This window comes from Macrosteles quadrilineatus, unplaced genomic scaffold (assembly GCF_028750875.1).
Source record: "Macrosteles quadrilineatus isolate MER2022 unplaced genomic scaffold, UCM_ALF_1.0 Scaffold_5__1_contigs__length_97177068, whole genome shotgun sequence".
NCBI lineage: Eukaryota > Metazoa > Arthropoda > Insecta > Hemiptera > Cicadellidae > Macrosteles > Macrosteles quadrilineatus.
Genome location: NW_026542598.1, coordinates 12,610,639 through 12,637,361, shown reverse-complemented (window position 1 = coordinate 12,637,361; position 26,723 = coordinate 12,610,639).

The following is a 26,723-nucleotide window of genomic DNA, read 5'->3' as shown; positions in this document are numbered from 1 at the left end:
ATTTATACTAAAAACGTGCCAGTTTTGATCCAACTTTACAAACGGGGCTTGCACTACTGTGATCTACTGTATTGTAATACTCCAATCCGTATCAACTCAATGCTATCTTAGTTACCTTAGCAACCTACCGCAACGTCAGTTGTATTATAATGATACTGAATGCGTGTATCACTGTGATAAGCCACAATACCAGTATTTCGGATGTCTGAGATATTGTAGCGGTCGAAAAAGGGAAAAGGTACATTCTTATATTACTCAACTTTGACACAACGCAAAAATGTTTAATTATACTATTTGTGGTATCTTAAAATGATAAATAAGCTTTTTCAAACGCTTGCATTTGCGCTAGATTTTATAATTTCCAAAGTATGTCAAACACAAACATTTCAATGACCCCTGTTTTTAATTATTGAGAAATCTGACACCACAAAATATATTTTTAAATATAGTGACTGGTACTAAAATCGGGTTTTCTTTCACAAAATATGGGTACCTAAGTTGTTACAGTGTTCGCCTTAAGATTTAGACGTTCCATTAGGTGCAGTTTGTCATTCGTCTGTCTGAAATATCCTGCGATGTTACCTAACAAAATAACAACATTATGGCTTAGACCGTTCACTTACAAAAAAGTTGATAAATGAAAACAACTTAAATAAACACACACAAAAATGCTCTCAAAGATTTTTACTCAGATATTTGAGCCGCTTATGACATCATAATATTTGCCAATCATATTGATGTGACAACTGTACCCTATAGCTGAACACTAAGCAGTTCAGTATGCCAGCCGCAGACAGCTATACCACAACAAAGGCTGGCAGTTATCGATGAGCGGATACTGGCCGCAGCCGCAGGTACAGAACAATAAACCATGGCTATTGGCACGCCGGATCTTTATTGTTTGAGCCGCATGTATAATCAAAGAGCACTTCTGTCGGCGTCTGCATTATCGAAGTACAGAAGGTAGGATAATCAATAGGTTCATGTATGTCAGTGGGCACGAGTGTCCTTTATGTATTAACAAACTATTCCAAACCATCCATCCGATTGTCATGAACATCTAGGAAGTGTTTATATCCTTGTAAGCCTTAGAACGTTTATTTCTGTCCAACATATTACAGTTTGAAGCTTTAGGTATTCAAACTTTGGCAATCCTTTAAAAAGTAATTTGTTTTGAATAAGTGTTGTTATTAGAATTGGATACATAAAAATCTTATGCCATTGTAAAATAAAAAAAAATATTTTTATGTTTGTATTGGGTTAGGCAACGTCCGAGTGGACATAAAATTTATATTTGAACGGAATCCTTATGCGTTTGTAATTTTGTTAAAACATTTCTGGGTTATTTTGATTTTTTTCTCTAATATAATGAAAATTTTAAAAACGTTATTCAGAATAATACATATTCTAAGGTTTCCCACGCAGAGGTTCACACGTTTCATTTTATTACTTGCCCATTTATGTACCGAACATTTGTAAATCTTACACAATTTATACAATAGGTTTTAAACATATTTGAGAAATTTTTAGTTTCTTAACCCTTGTAGAAAAAAATGGTGGCATATTGAAAAGATAATAATTTAACAACATAAAACATTATGTTTTTGGTTTTGTAAAATATTTTTATTGTCACATTACAGGTCTTTTATTAAATAATGCCTTTGAATCAGGAAACTGGAACATAGCCTAATGAAAACCTAGAAGTAGCTACAGTCCAAGATTGTTCAAACTTTGATCCATCCACAGTGACACACTGATATCAGAACTTAAAAAAATGAAGCGTAGCTCTTACAAAGGAATTCTGCGGCATCCAGATAAGTTTATCTTCAATCGATAAATTTTGTTCCTTTTAATTGTTGAAAAATAAGCCACACACAGTTAAATCTGGGGGTCTGGGTGGCCGATTAAATAATTACTTCCACCACCAATACAAAGGTCATGAAGGTTGTCATTTAGTAATTGCTTGACATCATTTGCAAATTTAAGTGGGACACCATCTTGTTGGACGATTTCTTGATATATTTCTGGAACAGTAAAATGAGCCAAGACATGTCATTTAAATCTTGTGCATACCTATTCCCAGTCATATAATTGTCTGTATCATATGCAACGTAGTAAACAAATCAGTTAATAACCCAAGAAAGTGTCTGTTATAGGTAGAAAATTGGAAAAATGTTCAATATGCCACCATTTTATTTCTACAAGGGTAAAGGAGCTGAAATTTTCTCAGAATATTTTTAAACCCTACTTTATAAGTTTTGTAAATTCAAAATGTTCGGTCTATAAATGGGCAAGGAATAAAAAATCAAACGTTAAAAGCTCTTCGTGGGACACACTGTACATATATATCTTTTTAATTAACTCACTGGCAATAATTAGATTGATTGAAACCTAAACTACGTCGTTAAAAGATAAGATTATTTGATTAAACGATTTTAATTAGAGATCTTACAATTAAGAATGGTAATTACCTTCTCAGTAACCGGGATATAATTAAGAGGGTAGAAGACACTACGCCCTTTAGCGAGATCGTAATTATACTTTTTAAGTAGGTTAAACCGTTAGTGACTATTTTTTACAATACTGTTCTATTGTAAGACAGGTTAACACTCTAGTGTTTACTTTATTCAACGTGAATAACCTTCTTAAAATACTCTACGAAAGACGTAAAGTATATTTTGAATAACATATACTTAATACATGTTATCTGTTAATAGCATTAACTACAAATAGGTAATTAATCTATGTCATAACTTTGTCATGGTACATAAGTAATCTTTAAAATAGGCAATTTACTTCAGTTACATTCTGTTCTGAATCAATGTTCGCTTAATATTACAAAATATTATTATCAATGATTACAAAATATTAATTAGTTTCATTCAACCTTAAGGAATTAATTAATTTCAGTTTTAGCAGAATCTTCAACCTATAAGTCAACCTTTACCACCACATTAGGTGAACAACAGAAAATTAAATATGATTAATCCTCACTTACGTATATTCAATCCCAGATTTTTTACCAGCTTAACACCTTTAGATAATACGTAAGTTAAAATTATTAATGGAGAGTATAGAATCAATTTTAGCGCCTTAGAGTGCGTCTGCCATATATTGTCGAGTTCTAGGGAGGCTCGGATCCAAAGTACAGTACCCAATTACTAAATAGCAATACAATCAAGTATTATCCGGTAGTTTGGAGTCTAATGTACGCTTTATATACAGTATTTAAGGCGTATAGCAAAAATAAGCGTATGTATAACAAAAAATACATGTCTTTTAAGTGAGAAGTACTTAGAACACTCATCTCCATCAATATTCATTGCGCAACAATAGATAACCCACAATTACCAACACTATTAAAAGTTATAAATGCTCATAACTATTATTTTTAAATGCAATTATCTGATTACTTTTCAGACTCGTAACTATTATTTATTTACGACTCTACCCCGGAGTTTAATAACCAGTACCCATTACGGTGTTTCAGTTTGGTTATAGTGAGAAATATTTCCAATTCTTTGATTTATACTGTACCTTTTAGAAAGGAAAGTACATAAAACAGAAGGACAGAAGGATTATTGGTTCATGTATTCTATGAATGTAAAGTTTTAGCTTCAACTTAATTAATCATTATAAATTAAGTCTATAAATTGTTTTACCACTACGTTATTGCCTAACCATTATCATATTGTTGTGTTTGCAGGCACAGCAATATCGTTTAAGCCTTCCAGCCCAGGGAAATTCTCTTTAAAGGCTGATTCCCCCCTCCGTTCCACATGTTATATACTGGTACTTAACAGACAGCTACAATTACAGCTTTGTTTGTTGTTTTGTCTCACTAAGAGCAGAGTAAGGCTGGTTTGTAACAATGAAACTGTTGTTTACTAAGAGCATTAAGAGCATAATAAGTGAAAAAGCGATTTTACTATTACAAAGATTAGTCAATTTTACAACTAAATTTAAGTACAACACACAAATTCAAAATTGGCTCCTCTCTCTACAGCTGCTGTATTTGTCCCATAATTTGAGAAAACTAATATTTAATACAAGTTTTCAACAATATAATAATTATTAAAATTTTTTTTGAACGTCATAATAAGTTTTTTTTTTTATAAACAATCAAAAGACACATAATATTCTTAGCTTGTTTAGACTAGCATTAACTTCTTTTAGAGTATTTACCACTCGCGGTGTAGCTGGTGTTGAGGGTATAATCTTATGGGAAGGTAAATAAGGTAGACGGGCAGTTAAACAATGTGTCACTAAGTTCAACAAATGAATTTCAATTTAAAAAATTGTAGACCTTTATTAATTTAAAACCCTTGTATTTCCTTTGTAAAAACCTATACTGATAATAAATCAATAGCATTTGTCATTATCAATATATTATTATACCAAGGTATTCAAAGATGTAACAACATATCAGTAATATAAATAAGGAACACTATAGGTACATTACATAAGATGTACTCCTAAACATCAGTGTTAAATGTTAGATATTGAAATGTAAATAAATCCTCATATAATTACAACGCAGAGTTCGGTCGTCAAGGCAACAGGGATCAGCTGATGCAAATGAATATAAATCAAGGTGTAATTTAACATTGCAAATCTAAATCCTTCTTTTTTTAACCTGATAGAATTTAACAAATTAGTTTCCAGAAAAAGTCAAATCATTCGCTTCGCTGAATGTGAAACTATAGAATCTAATGAACAATTAATGTAACTGCCTCTATATTCTAAACGATCTTATCTTATCTGCTGTGCGTTGTTAGTTAAGATGTTTACATCAATTGTTATTGGATGCTCACTTTGCTAAAAGCCTCAACAAATGCTTAGAATAATACAATTTCACACAGACAAAAGAAGTCTCAATATATATTGAAAAAGATCTTTTAAAACGAAGCTAAATCAAATCTGCAGAATTTAATTAAAAGTTTTGCATTGAATATGAAAGTGCCACTTTAATAACTGGAAATTATAAACAGACTAATTTCAATGAAATACATAGGATATTTAATTAGTTCTTGGATAACAATGCTTTTGTTTACCAATAATTTGCATTATCTCCAGATAATTTAACAATTTCACTTGATCAAGCTTATTCAGTTTTATTGATGAGGAATTAAATTGATATAAAAACAGTTAATTTACCAAGAACATAAATTTAATAAAGGTTGAAGTGACTACTAAGATATTTCCTTGGTTAAACACAGCTAGAAAATCCTAAATATAATTATATTGTATTTGCAAACCATAAGTATACATACAAGCAATGACTGAAATTAAATAGCTAGGGTTTCAGTAGTGTTATGTCGGGATGGTTGATCAATTCCAGGACTTCTGTGATGTATATCATTTTAAAAGGGGGTTTGTTTACGGTATTTGTTTACATCGTTTATTGCTAAAATGCTAACGTGCGTCTAGAGTGAAACATATTGAAAGTTTGACAAAAGAAATGCAAGGGCAGATTGACCCACTTTTTTGTCCTAGGACGCTAGGCACGAGCCTGGGATTGTTTTTCACATTACTTCAGGCTAGACCTAGGGGTTTTGGCAGTATCACTTAGATAAAATCCATTGGTGACTTGGTGGGGATCGAACCCGGGGAGATATTTTCATTATCTGGTTTTTATTATCCGTAAATATTAGTCCTGTCATCCGGTGACGTTACATCGTCCATTAAATGCGCGTCAGAGATTCATTCTTAAATGTTTAAATACCCTCATATTCTGTATCGCAAAAAGCGTAACACCGCCATTTTGATACTCTATGATGTTTTCAAATGTCAAATCTGTTGAAGTATAAATTGGAGCCTAGCTAAATGAAATTAGGCTAAACACATGATATACAGTTTTGTGTAACTAAAAACCATAGATTAATCGAGTAGAAAAGAGATAATGAGTAGGCAAAGAGTGTATTCTTTAGTCTACAAAATGGCTGCGAAATGAGTAAAGCTAAGGTTAAACCTATCAGAATACAGTTTAATCCCTTCGGATCTTACTGAAGGAGATTTATTATCCAATCAGGGACCAGAGTGCGGTTTTCTCCACTACAGCTGTGAATCACTGGTTATCGGTGAATTTTAATTTAAACCGCACACTGTGATTGCGCTATCCCTTTAGCATTGATTTAAAGAAATTTTGTTTTAACAAATATAACAGCTACAAAACACAGAAATCCGTGTGTAGGTATAGTGTAACAGAAGCTGAATAGTAAAGGTTAATTATTTAAAATTATTTTGGTGAGTTTTTTTCATCGGGATGTTTTTATTTTCTATTTTACTCAATATTATAAAGATTTGAACAAAATAATATAATTATACTTATTTTGCATCCATTGAAACAACCTGTTGAAAACATAATTAGTATCCAAATTGTTTTTACGTCCGTTGTATACTTTCCTATTGGTTATAAAGCTTTTAAATAAAACTATTATGTATAATAACTACAACCTCCAATGGTAGTAATGAAATGCAAATATGAGTGTCATAAAGCTTTGATCTATGTTCTAAACTAGAGTGCTCACTTCAATTTTAACTGTTGATTATACGTAATTAATGTATTACCTGAATATGATCACTCCACACATACATGTAGAGTTGTATGTGTATTCAGATATTTATTTTTAGGTTAGTAATAATAAAAAGAAGCTGACTAAACAATTCATTCGTCGAAGAAAATAATTGTAACGGTTTAGTTACCTTGTGTACCCGTTTACAAATTTTGTTTTGAATTACTAAAACCTCGGCCCATCCTATTTGTATTTTTATTTAAAAAAAGGAAATTCGAGGTATAAAGTTTATTATGAATGAATCATTTTCAATTTTTATTAATCTTAATGATGTGTCCGCAATTTACAAATTAAAGGTCTTCTTTAATCACTGAATCATTCTAAAACTTATTCATAGTATTTAGAAATTATAACAGAAATGTTTGAGGGAAAAGGACCTTGATAACCATCAAATGTATTCAATATTTAAAAATTAAATAGCTTGAATTGATATTTTATAGTAAAATTTAAAAAATTAAAATGCCATTATCAGGCGAGGAAGTAAAAAGAGACCAAAGGGGTCCCAAAAGTCGGAAACACTTTCGTTTTCACAAATTTTGATGGGGAGGGTTTACAAAAATCTCATGATTAAGGTACACACATTACCACCAAAATTTTATACATAATCACAATCAAAGTAATTGTATATAAATGTTTACATTGTATAACGTCCGCTTCAGGTTATATAAAAACAAAACTAGATCTAACATACACCCTTGTGCAGCTCCAAGACAATTCATCCGAGATATTATACACTGCCTCGCCACACTACAAGTGCCCTAATAACCCTTACATTAGTAGACCTTGTCCTCATTAATCAGTTGCCTCAGCACAACCACCTCTTGTCAGCTGATCACTTCCGGTAGTATGTGCTGACTTCCGGTTAGAATAATGTAATATTCGGCAGATTTTATTGATTGGTATTCAATATATATATTCGATCCATAACAAATTTCATGAGCAACAAATATTATATTAAACTTGGATATTTTGAGAACCAATCTTTAGTAAAAATACCCCCACCACCACAAACCTGCGGACTAACGAATTTCCATTTGTCTGAATTGATTTTCAATTAAATCTATTTAAATTTAACATTAGTTTTAACTAGTACCCTAGGTTTGATGCTACAAGGAAACTAATAGTTTTAACTAGTACCCTAGGTTTGATGCTACAAGGAAACTAATAATGTGGGGTTATTAGTAAAATGTTAAAAGCTTAGTACTATAAGATAAATGAATTTGCTTTTGAGCAAAATATATCTATAATCAAGCAAACTACAACATTTTACAATATTCTCCATAAGAATAACATGGGAATTTTAAATTTACAATTATTTTAATTTACTCTTTTACTAATAACCATTTGTACCGAAACAATTTGATATACTAAGTTATTTGTTTTTTAAGCTCTTTAAAAAGGGCTACAGAGAAATTGGGAAATTTTGTGTTTTGAGGGTCAAAAATCTAGTATTTTGTTCTTTATAGTGTAGTGAAAAGTAAGGTTCAAACAATGAGTGAAAGTGGGTCTCTTGGCCATATTTAAAGTGCTCGATAAAACTCACACTTGATACATCTGTTCTCAGTGTTATGAATCGCTTTCTATTCTTACTAAATATACTATATTTCCATTCTTTAAAGGTATGTATGTTCTATAACGTATGGCCAAGTATAGCCTATGCCCAACCTTTGGGCATATTCTTCTGGTCATGTTTTCCTACAGTTGGCAAGATGGTGGAGGAGAGTGAGGACGCCCCTTGTGCTGTATGTAAAGTTGTGATTCCTAGTGATGGAAAAGGACTATTTTGTGATGGATTTTGTAAATTATGGTTTCATCCATCATGTGTAAATGTATCAGATACGAGATATGAGCTTATTAATGAGATACAAGAAGACATTAAGTGGTACTGCTCAACCTGTGTGCTGAAGATAGACAGGTTAGTCACTAAAGTGTGGGATACGGACGATTTGTTAAATTTGAGATCAATTGTTGACAACTTAGTGGGGCTTGTAAAAGGAGTGATAAATGACAACTTAGAACTAAATAAGCGAATGGACTCTTTAGCTGATGGAAATTTAAGGTTAAGCAATACAATACTGTCACTGTCGTCTGCAGACGGGAGTAAACAGGAATTAGCAATGCCGAACATTTCAGATTCAGGGTTTTGTGGTTCTTCCTCTTCCTCTCTCCGGCAGAGTGCAAAAAACGCTGTCGACGATATGACTTTCGATCAAACGATCGGTGAACCAATGACTTCCAATGCTCTATGCAATGGCAAAGATGAATTAACAAATAATTTAGTTGGCGTTGACGGAGACTTGCAATTATTGCAACCTAAAGTCGGTGACGGTGACTTGCATTCTAGAAACCCAAAATATTCTAGACATAACCAACAACGAGAAAATTGTTCTTATTCAAACAAAAGTAGAATTTATACCAACTCTTCTGACTGGACAGAAGTCAGAAATAATAAAAGGCGCTTTAATAATAGAAAGTATCCAGCAACCATTAATGAGAAGAAATCTGAAACCATAGTTAGGCCTATGGATTCTGAGGATAAGGCTCATGCTCATGGTATGTCGAAGCCCAAGGCTTACAACGAGGCTGTAAAAGGTAGGCCTACTATAAGAAATAAAGTTGTGCATGGGACTCAAGAGGTAAGTGAAGACAATTTGCTTAAACCAGCTCAGAGAATGATGTGGCTTTTTCTGACAGGCATGGACATTTCGGTAACTTCGGACTCAATCTTAAAATATTTGAGAAGTTTAAAAGAAAATGCCAATTTTCAGTGTCAAATTATAGTGTCAAGGTATGACAGTTATCGCTCTTTCAAGGTAGGTGTACCTTTCGATCTTGGTGAGGAATTCATGCATCCTAACCTCTGGCCCGTAGGGAGTAAGATTGGGAGATATCGCCCCCCTAGGACAAACCGTTGGGATAGGGCTGGTCAAGAAAATTTTTTAGGCCCAGTATCAAACAGGACTATAGAAACCAGGGATCACCCAAAATAAATCAAGTTATCAAGCTACTATCAGTAAACATACAGGGTCTTAAATGTAAACTTGGTGATTTGGAGCTTTTTATGAATGACTGTGACATTAATGTTGCTTGCCTCTGTGAACATTTTTTAAGAAATGATGAAGCTGAATTTTATATACCGAGTGGTTACCTATTAGGAAACAATTTTTGTCGTTCCAATCTATCAAGAGGTGGAGTTGGAATACTTGTTGCTAAGGACATTCTGTTTAAAAAAATTGATTTGAATCAATTTTGTTTAGAACTTGACTTTGAAGTCACTGCGGTTGAACTACCTCATTTTAACCTAATTGTTGTGTCATTATATAGATCGCCTATGGGTAATGTAGACATTTTCTTGCGGTCTTTGGAAGATATGCTAGCTTTCCTAGTTAGTAGGGGAAGTACGAGTAAACTCATGATTGGTGGTGATTTCAATGCGGACTTTGACATCACAACTGTAAAGCCTAGTGTTACAAACTTTTTGAATATACTTAGACAGTTTAATCTTTTTTGTGCAAATGACAAACCTACTAGAGGCGCAGCGTGTCTTGACAATGTTCTAACCAATGTTAATTCTTCAGACTATAAAATAAGTGTTGTAAACCCGTTGTTAGGGGACCATGATGCGTTAATACTGGAACATTCTCAAATTTCTGCGGAACGTCAACTTCAGAAAGACGGCGAAGTATGGACCAGAAGATTCACGCCTGTTATGGTTGATAACCTTATTATGAACCTTAGCACTGTCAGTTGGGACTTGGTTTTTGACCCTAATTTATCTGCTGAAGAATGTTTCAATCTGTTCTGGGACTGTTTTTTCTCTAATTTTAATGATTGTTTTCCTTTGGTGAAGAAGAAGGTGTTTAAAAATAGAACTCTCAAAAATAAAGTTAACTGGTACACCCCAGAGCTGGAAAAAATGAAAAAATTAATACTGTTTTATCAAGATGTGTTTAAAATGTATGGTAATGAGGACATTCTTTTTTTATCTAAAAATCTAAAGGGCAAGTATCGCACTGCTATCCGAGAAGCAAAGAAGAGAAAAAACGAAGAACTCATCGAGAGGTCTACCAATAAGTGCAAGACTGCTTGGTCGGTAATTAACTCAGCTGCTGGGAGGTCCACGCAGAAAAATATGTCAGCGCTATCCCCTGATGACTACAGCTCCTACTTCTCCACGGCGGTGGAAGAAATCTGTGAGAAAGTGAATGTGTCAAAAAGCAATGCTCATCAAATGGTGGCAAAAAGTGCTCAACCTGTGTTTGATTTTAAATTCACAATGGTATCAGAATTAGATGTTTCAAATGTGATTGTGTCGTTAAAAAATTCTGATACTAGAGATGCGTATGGGTTAACGAGTAATTTATTGAAAAATGTTTGTTCTGTTATTTTAAGTCCTTTCACTTATTGTATAAATCGCTGTCTCGTAGAGGGTGTTTTTCCATCTTTTATGAAATTGTCAAGGGTTGTCCCGGTGTACAAAAAAGGGGACAAAAATTTGCCTAGCAGTTACCGACCCATTTCATGTATTTCTACAATGGCTAAAGTTATGGAAAAAATAGTCAAAAACCAGGTATGTAATTTTTTTGAACATAGTAATCTGTTTAGTAACTGTCAATTTGCTTATAGGTTAGGTCTTTCATCAACTTTAGCGGTGGATCATGTTGTAAATAATCTTTTTAACGCTTTAGAGGATAGGTGCTTTGCTCAGATCACCTTATGTGATCTGAGTAAAGCGTTTGACTGTGTTAATCATCCCATTCTTGTAGACAAATTAGCTCATTATGGTTTTCAAGGCTGTGAATTAGATTTATTTGTGTCATATCTTAGTAATCGTAGGCAAATGGTTGAGGTCAATGGTATTACATCGCAAGTCACTCATGTTAATTTTGGAGTTCCGCAAGGTTCAATTTTGGGCCCCATCTTATTTTTAATACTTATGAATGATCTATCTGTTAATGTTTCTTGTAGTGATGTCACAATCTATGCAGACGACACAACACTGTTCTGTAGCCACAGTGACTTAGGGCAGTTGCACTGCCTATCAGAAAATGCCTTAGGTGAATCGACAGAGTGGTTCTCTGCAAATGGCTTGCTTTTAAATGTTGACAAAACTGACAATTTATTGGTTTCAACCCATGACATCTGTGATTTTAGTTCTGTTAAGCTTTTAGGTATATATATTGACAATAGGCTGTCTTGGCAGCATCATATTGATTTTATCTGTACAAGGTTATCCAGAGTCAAATGTTTATTAAGCAGTTTAAGGAATCATGTCACTAATAGCTATTTGAAATTAGCCTATTTTGCATTTTTTGAGAGCATCATAAGATTTGGTATTGTGATTTGGGGTAATGGAGTTGGTATTGGTAAGGTGTTATTGATACAGAAAAAAGTCATTAGAATTGTTACTGGTGCCAAAAGATTAGACCATTGTAAATCTCTGTTCATAGAATCTAGTATATTAACTGTTGTAAATCTGTATATTTATGAAGTCTCCATTTTTGTGAAAAAGAACTCAAACAAACATGTTTTAAGAGGAAATGTCCATAGCCACTTAACTAGAAATAGAAATTTTATTGATGTAAGTAGAGTAAGACTGTCTAGATCTCAAAACTATCATACCCACTTGGGGATCAAAATATTTAACATGTTTCCAGTTGATTTTCGTGCATTGCCCTTAAATGAATTTTCAAAAAAACTGCTCTCTTGGTGTAAAGCTAATCCTATGTACAAGTTAAGTGATTTCTTCAATTTACAATTTGTAAACAAAGACTTAAATTTTATAGTTGTTTATAAATAATGTTTCTATTGTTTAAATTGACGATGTCTATTGTAATTCTTGTGAATTAATTAATGACTAATAAACTTGTCTATTGTCTATTGTCTTTGTTTTCCCTCTATTAAGATTATTATCTGTTGAGTTATTCGTTTGTACTGTAAATAGATAGAACGTATACTTCGGTATCAAAATGCAAAGGCTACTACTATTATTTAATTTGTAACAATTAAAGAATATAATATTATAACTGAAGTAAGTATAAGTGGGGTAATATCCATACATTCTTTACATCCCTTTCGCCTAATTGTACAATCTCGGCATTTAATTTTTAGAGTATTATTAAACAATTTACTTGAGGGTTTATAAACCTAGTCATCCTATACCTTCGTTTATAAAATAAGATAATTGAATATTATTCAAAAGCTAATCATCGTTGGACATTTTGTTATTTTGTGGTAGGAAAGTCGTTCTTAGCGTAATTATGTATGTAGCGTACAACAGTTTTAGTTGAGATTAGTTTCATGGGAGTTCCAGTATAAATAATATGATATTGTATTTAATCTTTGCTGAGAGAGTAGATTGGTAGTACGTGTAAAGACCACGTTGCATATGTAGATATTGTACCAAACATAACACGTGAGAGGCTGATCAACATAGAGAATGCGAAATCTGATTCACATTCATTGGCTATCACTGAGAGGTGATACAGCGGACATTGATGTTGAGATTTGATATGGAATCTACCATCATTGTAGTCCTCCAAAGCTATTCATTATAGGAAAAGAATTCTTTGTTTGAGAAACAAGTCAAGTTTGTCAACCCCATATAACCATCAAATCCAACTACAATGATGAAAACTATATCGAACCATCTTCAAATTTATCCTTAAATACGCTTGCAAGTAAAGCATAATTTTAAAATAAATTTAGATTCTTTAGAGCACAGAAAATCGAAAATTCTATTCATTGCAATGAATGGGATAAAAGTCCATACCAATATTAAGCTTTAGAGTTAAATTAACCAGCTGTTACCCACGGGCTCCACCCCATTTTACTACATTAGTATTAATAAAAAACTATTGATTGGTTAAGTTAAGATGAAATAAACAAAACAGAATACAGTAATGGTAATACAAACAAATAATAACAGCTGAGGTATTTTTAACATTAGGTAAATGGAAAGTTCCCTTTGGAAAGCAATTACGACCTTATAGGGCAATTTATGAAATAATGGATAATTTTGAGCAAGGTTTCTCGTCATGACGAACATTTTAAGTATATGGTTTATAGGGTTGTGACTTGTAGTTTTCTCAAAAGTTCATGGGTACTTTTGGCTTTATATATAGATAAGTCCTGTCATAGAACTTAAAATAAAACATCAGCTAGATTTAACATGTTTTTAATATTCAGAAAAATTATGCAATATCACGTTTATTGAATTACGGTTTGACTCCCGTCACTTTCTTAAAATCATGTAAGTGTAAATACGAAAGGTAGTATCATGTAAGTAAAAATGAATAATAGGACTATCTGTTTGAGACTTAAAAATAAATTAGAAATCAAACGAGGTAACACTCTATTAGATGCCTAGTTTACTTTTTTATTACAGTTAAGTTTCAACCAATTGATCGATTTTTAACATAAGTTGGATAATTTTTTAACGAATAAGTAGTTATACCAATAATAATAATAATAATTTCTCGATGCACTTATCGCTTAAGACATGTATGTATATTTACAAATTAAATTGATGTTTCATCTCCCCAAGTCTTGGAGTACTCGGTACTTAAGTCAGTTTCCAGAATAATTTACATAATCAAAAGACAAACCAAGCTTTTTGCCTCCGCTTTTGAATCTTGTTTATTCAAATGTAGTCATCAGTTAAATGTTTAAGTTTACCAAGTGATAAAACACAGATGGCTTATTTGCCTTTGTTGTTTGTAGTCAAGGCTAAAATAGAAGCATAACATAACTAACATGACATACGGTCTCATCAAAGGAACAAAAGACCCATGTCTTCATTTTGTTAGTTATATGTAATCCCCTCGATATGTGAGACCTTCTTCTCCAGTCCTTAAAGAATACCTTGGGATTTCTCTGGCTCTAAATATAAACCATTAAGGTACTTTCCTGTTAAAAGGAACATTCATTATTATCGATGATTTTTTTCTCGATATATCGATATTAACAAATTGTAACATATCAGCTGACAACTACGATAAATATTGTTCAGTATCAACAAACAATAATAAAATGAAACTGTTCTAAAAAAAATTACCTAACATAACTAACCAAACTTGCTGTGTAACATTTAAAAATTCCGTGTTTAACTTGCCTTTTTCTGTTATCAAAAGGAATTCTTGCCTTGTTCTGTTATCAAAAGGAATTTTTTTAAAGTACAACAAGTTTGGTTGGTTATGTTAGGTTAGCTTAAAACAGTTTCATTTCTTAATCCATATAATAGTCTATTTTAGCCCAAACAAGATCAGTTGTCAATTTATAATGGATCGGAAAACAAAAATATCTATATATCGAAAAAATCATCGATTATAATGAATGTTCCCTTTAACAGGAAAGTACCAGAATGGTAAATATATTTTTTTATGAGTATGTGTAATGTTTCAGATATTAATTTTCCCAAAACTGTACAATTTATATGTTACTGTTACTTTATAAGACTTACAGCTAGCCTATAATGTTATTGCTTTGACAGTAATGATTTTAAAAACTGACAGGACGAGAAACATACCTCTCTTTAGCAAACAGGAAGAAAGGCAAATCAGCTAAAAGAGATGAGATATCTGGGAAAATGAGATTTGTGTATTTCGTTTTTTCGGCTGAATGCTTTGCTCTTAAACGATTTGGAAGATTGAAAGTGTTATCACCATCCTTGCTTCGGTTCTATAGAATGGTATTTAAAACTATGAATATTTACACTATTTCCATGTCATTAATTTTTTTAGATTGATGTGATTAAACTTTGCCTGTTTATAACCTTAAGAAATATTACATTTTAAATAGTGTGCTCTCTTTAAATGTTTTGCAATGTTTATTATAGTACTTTTATTTGCGAAGTTTATGTTTATGGAATCAACAGTTTAATGTTAATCACTTATTTTTTTACAAAAAAAAATGTATTAGTTGTAGTAATGAGGCATAACATAAACAATGCAAACAATGAGTAAATATGCAATTAAAAATTGTAATTCCAATCAATATATACTACTACAGTGTGTACAAAAACTGCGTTTAAGCAATTTACAACTACAGTATGGACAATAATAATTTTTGTTAAGTCTTAAAATGGTTTCATATGTGAAAATATTTTAACATGACTTTTGTTTCATTTCTCCTAATCCTAAAACACTTGGCAATTTTTAGTATTTATAGATCGTTTTAATATTTAATTCTCAATCATTGTTTGAATAAGTACACAGTTTTCCTATACACAAAATACATAATATCCTAAGTAATTTCAATATTAACTTATCTTAATAAGTTAATAAGATAAATTAGTAAAAGTAGTAATCATATAAATTTAGACTATATAATAACTTAATTCATCTATTTGTTTCGTCTTTTTCTCTAAGCAATTTATATTATTTATCATTGACATTGGATGGGATCAACTGTTTTAATAACTTAGGCCTTCTGAAAGGTTAAACAAAACGACGTTTTTATGCATTTTCAGAAATTACAAAGACAACATGTTTACTTTATTAAAGTTTAGAAAATATAAGCAATTGACTTCAACTATTCGTTAAGTAGCATACTTCTTCCTGTAGTATTTTTACTAAACCTTTTTACCTTTAGAGTATAAGAAGCCCCAAAACTGGATGAAGATGGTAAAACAACATATTTTTTCCATATATACCTATTATAGTCTTCCGTAAGCACTTTTGTAAAAAATACTTGTGAAGATTTAGTAATATTAATAAAAATTTGCGTTCTAACAAGACTAACGGCTTAAAATTACAGCTTTCAGAAGTCTATAAGAGTAAGTAGAAATAATAATAATTGTGTTAATAACTGATGGAAAATTATAAATCTTGTTGTTTTCTTAATATTATATTTGTTAAGTAATGGAAATCTGTCACTGTTGGACCGAATAGAATAGTAATTTATTTATGGTATCCATCTTTAGTGAAAACCTTACTAGTACCATAATTTATTATTTAAGATGTTGGGCTTGAAAAATACTAAAGATGTTTCCTTGAAAAAATACACAATCCCAAAACATTTAATATAAATGTAGTTGGTCACTGGTCTCAGGAATGATTCATGAGATCTTGTACAGCTTGAGAGACGAGGAACAGATTGTGAGAAGAAACTTAGACAGTTACAACTGTCTTATAAATAGCGTCCATTTAACAAAACACGGACTGGCCAAATAGCACAGATTCTGCTTGAAATACCTTGATTTATTTACGTTAAAAAGTTTAAATAACTTAATTATCTTGAAAGTGTACATTTTTTTCTCTTGGTTAGTTATTGCAAGCCAAACATTTGATGACCATTAAATTTATGCTTTAGACTTAATTAAAAAACTATATTCTTATTGTTGATGTGTCAGTTAAATTCTCTACGGTAAGACGTGCTATTAACAACAGGACAAATCTATTGTTGTTTATTGCCACTGAACCCACAAACAATGATTATGTTGATTCTGTATTTTCATGGGGGGTAGAACTAAAAACATCGCTTATTATTTAAAAGAAATATGGCAAAAGTATTTTTTTATGAGAATTATAGTACGTCAAGATTTATTAGAAATACTTTTACCTCTAGAAAACCTATATTAACTTATAAAATTGCATATTATACTTAATCCTTGAAAATCCATTATTCTTAATGCCTTCAATTTTGTAGCTATTTTACTGTGTATTAAGTAATAAATTTGATCGCCTACAAGTCGAATGAAACTTTGCAAACCAGGAAGTATAAATTAGTGGGTTAATGTATCCGGTGAGACGACCTAGATGAGGAGAATCGATCAGGCTGACTTGCCTCCTGATCTTGTGTGTTGTAGAGCGTAAACATTTTCACAAAAATATATGCACATAAAGGGATATGAAATTAGAATATTAAATTATTTGACAAGACTAAGTGACTGATGATAATAGGCTTAAACGTTGATGTCGTATTCTTTTACTTCTTATTTCCAAATCTCAGATGCTTCACAAACGAAGCTCCAATTATTTTGGTGTTTGCCTTATTAGGAGATCGCAGATATTTATGTTTTCAACGGCAATATGTGTGTCATTTCAGACTTCTCTAATTAATTTGTATAAAATTTATAAAATACAGTAACAGGAAAATCATACCATACACCACAGAACAACAAACAACACACAGAACAAAAAAGGTCAAAAACACAAATGGTTAATCTGAAAGTTGAAAAGTAATGACCATAGGCATCAAACATAGGCAAATAGCAAATCCGGCCATAATCTTCTAGTATTTTGGCCAACGCAGAACACACGGGATAGTTCATGCAACATTGCCTCTGGTAGCGTGTTAAACTCTTCATTGTTAAACGGTTGGTTAGTCACCGCTTTGATGAAATTATAGACCCCTCGCTGAAGTTGTGTTTGAACAAACTTACATCGGTTTTAAAGGACTGCGGACATCTCAATTATAATTCTTACTGAACATTGTGTCGCTTTCAAGCCTAAAGTAATAGATTTTTATGAGATTAACCTGTAGTGTGATTTATAATAGAGTTTACACTGTTTTATACCCTCTGGTGCTTTTCTATACACTTACATGCAAACTTCAGTTAGAAGAGCAAATATTTATAAGTAGTTTTTATCATAACCACACGAAAGCGTTGCACATCACTAGGTTTACTTGGTCATGGCTTTAAAAAAATATTAAAAACCCTTCGTGATTGATAGAATTTGTACCCGGGACCTCGAGGACCGAAGTCACATCCAGGTCAATTTTTGAATATATTTGCTTAAACACTGAGAAAGAGACAACGTTTCTTTTTATTTAATTTTGGCGCTTTAAATAAATTTTACATTTTTAATCTTGTTTTTTTGCGTATTTCCCCATAGGAAAGTATTTATTACCGTAGGGCTCATGGTAAGACTTGGGCCCGGGACCGATTTACACTGTATTACACTCCCTGTAGCAGCAAACCTTGGTGCTTGTTAAACATAATGTTATTTAAATAGATTTAATTAAAAATCCAACAGTCTACAGGTTTGCTGTGGTGGGGGTATATTTGTTTCATTTAATTTGGAGAGTAACATATTATTATATTATTTCGGTTAAACATACTATAAACAATCAATTTTGTTTAGTTATATTTTGTTGCTATATACTTCTTACAATTGATTTATCATTTCCCATTGATTTTAGGATTTCTATAGTTACTAAGAAAAGGTTTTTGAGATACTCGCATCTTAAGTAAAACTTATGACAACAACTAAATGTTTGCACTAACTTCAATATAAAAAAAAATATTAATCGGTTTGCCCAATAGTACCATAATGATGTTTAAGATACACGAAAAATGCATGTAATACAATATACCAAATAAATAATGTCTTTACTATTAGTTATGTCTTGTTACTCCTAGGTATAGTTTTTATTGTCTTAGTTTTTGCATGTATCCTTATTGTTTTGTTCATTACCTTTGCATTGTCACTTAGTGTTAGTACATTTAGTCATGAGTAACTCATAATATTGTAATTCATAATTGTAAATTAGTGAAATCCGTTGGCAATAAATAAATAATAAATCTTGGGTACAAAGACTTGTGTCGAGTAACTTCCAAATTAGCATTTTGTATGTTGTTTCTAATATGTATAGTATGGAAATGAATTCGTAGAGAAAGTGTTAGAAAGTGTTTTATTACATTGTCCTGTGATTGTGTTTGGTATTGTATTGTCTTTATAATGCACAAGTAAGGGGGATTTATAATTTTTCTACATCCTAGAATGATTTAGTTTAAATTGTGTTTCGATTAACATGTAACTGTCGAAAATTTATAATTATTATAAATTATAGTGCTGACTAGAATAAATCTTCAGTTATTTTCCTGGAAATATTGATATGAAGCCCTAGATCAGACAGCTAACAGACAGCCACTGTACACTGTTTCATCTTTAGCCAGTGGTTGTCTGGATTCATCAGCTAGAGGGGTGGTAATTAGTTAAAGAGGGATTGCTGAAGGGGGAGGGTTAAATTAGAAGGCTAATTGTGGGAGTCAGTTACCGGGGTTGTGTAACGGATGAGGCTCTATCTGACATTGGAACATCTTGAATATATACATAGCATAAAACCCTGACATACATTGAAATAATTCAACTCTCCAAAACATTGAACAAACAAATAAAGAAGAACCTCGACACTGACCGAATATATACTGAAAACGGGGGAGGGAGCTGGTCTATTGGAGCCCAGGTCTTCGGTCCCTGAGATCCCGGGTTCAAATCCAGCCACATCACCATTGGATTGAATCTAAGTTATAATTTCAAAATCCCTAGATTTGGCCTGAATTAATATGAAAGAGATCCCAGGCCAGTCTATTCAAGTGTAAAAATGCCCTTGGTTGTATTGGAGGAGATTTTTTAAGTAGCTTGTGTGCTATTTACATTTTGAGTTGGCCTTATTCATGCATACATTTCGGATTAAAAAATATATACGTTTATTTGTACAGCTTTTAATCATTAAGTTGCATTAGTTATTTATTTATCCTAATAGTTATTGAATCATCTATTAAAACTGTATTTACAATTATTACGTTTAAGAATCAGCAGCCAAAGATTTTAAAACCATAAAAGTGAAAATATTTTACAAGTTGGCTTAAAGGTATAATTGACAAAACATTTTGAAAACTTTTGAAAATATTGCCTATATTAAACAAAGGATAATTACATTTTTACATAGTTTAACAAATATTATTGTACTATAACAAGATTACGTAGCAAATTACAGGAATTACAGTATAGCAATTCATACATGTTAAATACAAAGCAACGATCCATACAGATCAGCAAAAGTTTACTACCAATGTTTCATTCCACTCAGTTTATCATGTAGGCATACAGCCAAGGTACACTAGTTATCCATAGTTGTTCATGTGTGTTGAACAAACAATCTGAAAGTCGAGTATGACATGAAGATGACTTGGTACAACCTAGTTTTCAAACTATTGACAATCTGGATGACTTTACTAACTCTCAGTTGTTGAGGTAACATAGTTGCACGGATAGGAACACGGATAGGGGTGCTCTTACATGGGAATAATACATACAGTATTTGCAATTTTTTGTCAAAAACATTATGTTAAATTGTATTATTATTTCAGTTACGATAAAGGTAGGTATATTGCTGGGTTCTTGGTTCAGAAATTAAATTATTCCGAACCCCATCAAGCCTCATCAAAACCTAACCAAACAAAAACAAATATATGAATACCCAAAGTCTACTCATTTGGAGGTTAAACGCAGGTTAGGTTTGATTCTGATTGGTAACTTTATGTAATTTGGTAGATTTCTAAACACCTTTTGTAGAAATATGCTATATGTTAATGTCAAAAAAGGTTGTAGATTCTGATATTTATGTTTCTAATAAATCCAAATCCGAGTTATACAAACGCATTGATAAGATTGTTTGGATTTGTCACAGTGTACGTTGTTTTAATATTACGTATTAGTAGTAAACGTATTTTAGCTGAATTAGAGTTTATTATAATAATAGGAGTGAACGATCGATAAATAGATTGTACATAGTACTTAGTCTTGTAATATCCATCGTCTAAAGGCGTCACCTGGCTATTAAATCTATTCTGGATTAAAACTCCCAAAAGTGTTGTTTGTAACATGAGAGAGGCCGCTTGTTAAATATTTATGTGCAATTCCACAACCCAAGGACTTCCAATTAAAACCAGAAAACTCTTGGCTGAGTTGCACGACTGTCTGGAGACCGCTTCAACTCTTTCATGTTCGGATTGTTGCTACAAAGTAGAATACATATTTGCATTCGTAAAGATAAACTTATAGTGCATTTTATTCGAAATGTCCAATATTGTATTTTAAATATACCTTACAAAAATGAAACTACAAGCTCTTAAGTCGTTAGGATATACAAGTACCAACCAATGGTTTTTTTAGACAATCACGTTTTGTCCATATTTTGCATAATTACGTCCGTACGATAATAAAAAACATGCGAATAGCCTCGGTTATTTCATTCTGAAAAAATCATGGTTTGTGGGATTCTGATTATAAGAACTCAATTACACCCTATAAACGATAATGTTGCAAAACACTATAGCAGAAACATCTGTTATGCGTTCGTCTTTATACTTTTTCTATCCGCTTGACGCTCAAACAAATGAAGAACGCAACTTATTGATTCAAATATTTACTTTTTCGCTGGATTATGGTTTTTTACTCTTTAGTAATGATGTTTTAAGTTCCATGCCATACTAGTATTAGAACATTTTTGCGATACTAAAGGCCCTGTCACACATGGCGATTTTACTCGCGGCGACTAATAGTACAGTAAAAATATGTTTTGACCCAAAAAAAATTAGCACAACCGGGGAATTTGGTACAGATGTTGGGTGTACCTTCCTTTTGAACATACTAAAAGTCCCCTAAAATTGAAGCTGTGCTACGGCCGCCATATTGGAAAATGGCGGCATATTTCTGTATTTTTCGCTATAGTGACTTTATTATTAGAGATACAGGAAAAAGCTAAATATACAAAATGTAGGTCATCTAAAAATAAACATTTTTTGTATTTACCATCTTTCTCTAAACCCAACGGTTTTTGAGTTATTTGTTATTAAGTATATTTAGTTTTTTCTATTTATCAAAAATAGGCGAAACACATGGAAATTGACCGTTACTTTCAAGGATTATGATAATTTATCCTATTTAGTTAAATAGTGTGATACTATAAAATCGAAAAATTTAAGCTTATTTTATGAGTAAAACAACTCCGCCACAGCAAACCTGCAGACTCAGCAAATTTCCATTTGATTGGATGTTTTATTAAAAAATGTATATAAATAAAATTAGGTTCAACAGGTACCTAGGTTTGCTGCTACAGGAAGGTTATTATAGTGTTTTTTTTTTATATATATATCAATACCTAACTATAAAATAACTAATTTTCCAAGTTTGATCAAAATATATCTATAAAAACAAGCAAACTGCAACAGTTAACTAATTCATAAGAATAGCATGGGAGTTTTCAATTTACAAAAAACAAATTTGAATATACAAATTTTGGTTGTGTTTACTAAAAAGATGGCGATTATTCGTCACGATTAGAATATTAACCAAATGGGTTTTCAAAAGGAGATGGAGCCTGTTATTTAAGTAATATTAATTCGTACCAAGCACCGAAAATATTGTATGCAGTAAGGTAATCTACCATATTTTGTAAAGTACACAATAGTCATATTAATATTTTATCTTATTTTTTATCCATTTAATAGTTAACATTTTAGTATTTTTATGGCACCACCACACTAACTAACTATACTTGACATCCCATTGTAAATTTGGAAGGGTGTTTTTTTCGTGTCTAGTTCATGTTGGTGACTAATTAAGCATGGTATAGTTAGTTTTATTTATCAAAAATCGGTGAAACCCATCGCAATCGACGGTTACTTTCAAGGTTTACGACAATTATTCATCCCACTTAGTTGATATCAGAGTCATAGTGGTAGTGCCATCAAAATATTAAAATGTTGATTTATTAAATGGGTACAAATGAGTATAAAATATTAATATGACTATTGCGTAGTTTACAAAATATGGTTGATTTCCTCACTCCATACAATATTTCCGATACTTGGTACGAGTTAATATTATAGTACTTAAATTACTTGCTTCATCTCCTTTTGAAAACCCCTTCGGTTAGTATTCAAATCGTGACGAATAATCACCATCTTTTTAGTAAACACAACCAAAATTTGTATATTCAAATTTGTAAATTGTAAATCTTAAGCTACCATGCTATTATTATGAATTAGTTAACTGTTGCAGTTTGTTTGTTTATAGATTTATTATGATCAAACTTGGAAAATTAATTATTTTATACTAAGTTATTAATACTTTACTTAAAAAAAACACACTATAATAATTACCTGTAGCAGCAAACCTAGGTACCTGTTGAATCTGATATTATTTAAATACAAGTAATAAAACATCCAATCAAAAGGAAATTTGCTGAGTCTGCAGGTTTGCTGTGGCATAGTTGTTTTACTCATAAAATAAGCTTAAATTTTAAGATTTTATAGTATCACACTATTTAACTAAATAGGATAAATTATCATAATCCTTGAAAGTAACGGACAATTTCCATGTGTTTCGCCTATTTTTGATAAATAGAAAAAACTAGCTATACTTAATAACAAATAACTCAAAAACCGTTGGGTTTAGAGAAAGATGGTAAATACAAAAAATGTGTATTTTTAGATGACCTACATTTTGTATATTTAGCTTTTTCCTGTATCTCTAATAATAAAGTCACTATAGCGAAAAATACAGAAATATGCTGCCATTTTCCAAAATGGCGGCCGTAGCACAGCTTCAATTTTAGGGGACTTTTAGTATCATCAAAAGGAAGGTACACCCAACATCTGTACCAAATTCCCCGGTTGTGCTAATTTTTTTTAGGTTTATGGAATTTTTCTCTTATTTTTACTGCACTATAAAGTAGCGGCTACAAATCGCTAAAGGGTGACATAGTAAGTAGCGGCGACTAGCACTCGCCGGCAAATAAAAATTCACTCGCGAGGAAAGTCGCCATGTGTGACAGGGCCTTAAGGAAAAACAAAACACTGCAGTGGTTTGATACATGTATTGGAAAGATGTACAATATTAATCAAATATATAATATCAGCACAACACGCAATCCATATCTAATGAAATAATAGATACAGATGATCGTCAAAAAATAATACACACCTCTATCTCTTCCTTCCATTTCCCTCTCGGCCTTTGTGATATTTTCGTATTTAAGCTTTTTTCACCGCCAGTAAGCGGGAATTTTATGTTGGGGTGACATGTAAATCCCCTAAGGCCAGTTCTTGTTTTCCCCAATTTCAGATACAGTAGTCTACTTAGGTTTATATCCTCAATCAAACTGGATTATGTTTCGAAAGGTCTTGTCAAATCCTTAACCTGTTAAATCCTTTTCGTGTTTCCCCTACCTTGTTGGTCTAAGCTCAAACCCTTGTTAGAATTAAAAACTTAATCCAACAATCAATTTTATTTTCCTATTTTTATACTAAATGCTTTATTTTATTAGGTTTAAAAAGCTTAAATGATCTTTATAAAAAAAGTGTGATTCATAACAATTTGGTACTGAATGTGATAATACTTATAACTACATAATCATTGCTACATAGATATTCTATGTGTTCATATATATACTTCATATGTTTAAGGACATTAATTTTCAACACTAATAGTTACTCGTATGATTATTATTCTTTGAATGTGTATACAAGAAGTATAATAAAATAAAAATACACACCTAAAGAAATAGTAAGAATACAAAAGTAAAACCCGTAGTTAACTCTCTCTAAAGACACATGTTCTATGTGTTACTGCGACACTTTAAGGGGAGATCCCACTGAAAATTGTCAAAAATTTCAAAAATTTCGGATTTTTATTTTTTGTACCTATTTTTTATTAAAATCTTCCTATATAAGAAAAACACAACGATTTGATGTAAATTTACATATTTTTATGGAGTAAAAAATATTTAAAGTTGAATGTGCACTCGAATTTTTGGTGAAATAAACATCACTTCGGTGTTTTTCTTGTATAATCACGGATTGTACATATGCCTGAAAAAGATTTTTATGTAAGTATATTGACCAAAAATGTTCTTAAAAGTAACACTAGCAGTACTTGTAAACAATAAAAACTTAAATAGTGAACTAGGAGCTTTTATTTTGGCTAAAATGTAACAAAAACCATTGATTTTAGAAAACGCGTGATTCCCGAAAGTAGAGAAAACCGTGAGTTGGTTTACTAAAAATGCTAAGGCTCAAAAGGTATTAGAGATACAGCAGTGAAACTTTGTATGCTTACTCTTTACATATACAGGGACAAAGTTATGAATGGGCTTTCAATTATCTAAAGAAACTTTTATTATTTTAATTTTTTTGTAATATTGCGAACATTTTATTGTTATTTTCTTAATTTGAAAACTTGTAGAAATAATATCTGAAGAGATAATTTCAAACCAATACATAACTTTGTTTGCAGTAATATATTCTATCAAATGACACTTCAATCATCTATCTACTACTTATAGTTAAAAAGCCTAAGCGGTTCTTGTGAAAGGCTGCAAATTCGGTTAAAATGGTGGGGGGGGGGAGGGGGTGGTTTACAAGTGGTCAAAAAATAGTTATTTTGTTTCAAGTAGAGTAATTTTACATAATAAAAATTAAAATATCTCAAAATAATACACAGTTAAGAATTTAGAATTTTCAGTGGGACCTCCCCTTAAGGCAGAAACAGCTGACTCAAGGACAGTGCTTTGCAGCGTGTCTTAGCCCGTTAAATATAACTTTTCTTGACAGTTTAAAAGCTTTTTCCATTGGTTGTTTACTCGGAAAGCATACTAAGCTTAAAAACTTCTTTAGTTCTTAATTTTGCTTCCCGTTTAACAATATTAATTTGTAAAATGAACATCAGAGGTTCTTTGACGTAAAGAATGCAATATTTACAGCTTAATTTAACAAAACTGATTTCATTTCTTATAGGAATTCTTCCTTGAAACTTAAAGAACAGTGTATATATTTTTATGTTGTGTTTAAGAGAGAAAATTAATCACAAGGAAATGACAAATTACCTAAGATTTTAATTAACTGTTATTTCAAAAACATTTTTGGAAAGAAGATACTTACACAACGCTTAGATAAATAAATAAGTGTTTTCCCTTTTACATCTCTGTTCAAGCTGTCCTACTTAACTGATCCTTAGGGTGCCATTTTAAAGCGTATGATTTAAAGCACCAGTGAATGGTAATTGAAAAGATCATTTCCTTCAGGGCTTCACTCCCCACATTTATTTTATTTCTAGAGCCCATTTTCAAAGATGTTGTTATACCATAGACAAAAAGAATTAAATATAGACTGTCCGCCATGCAGTGGTTACCATAGGTCCTGGCGCACACCGCTGGGAGTGCCGTGAACAGTAGTTAGAAACGCGTAGGCCGTAATTACATGGCGCTCCCAGCGGTGTGCACCAGAACCTACGGTAACCGCAGCACAGCTGCCGGTCTATATTTAATTAGTTTTATCTATGGTTATACCATAGACTAACCAACACAAGTAGACTTCTCATCCCATTGTAAATTTTGAAGCACGTTTTTCGTGTCTAG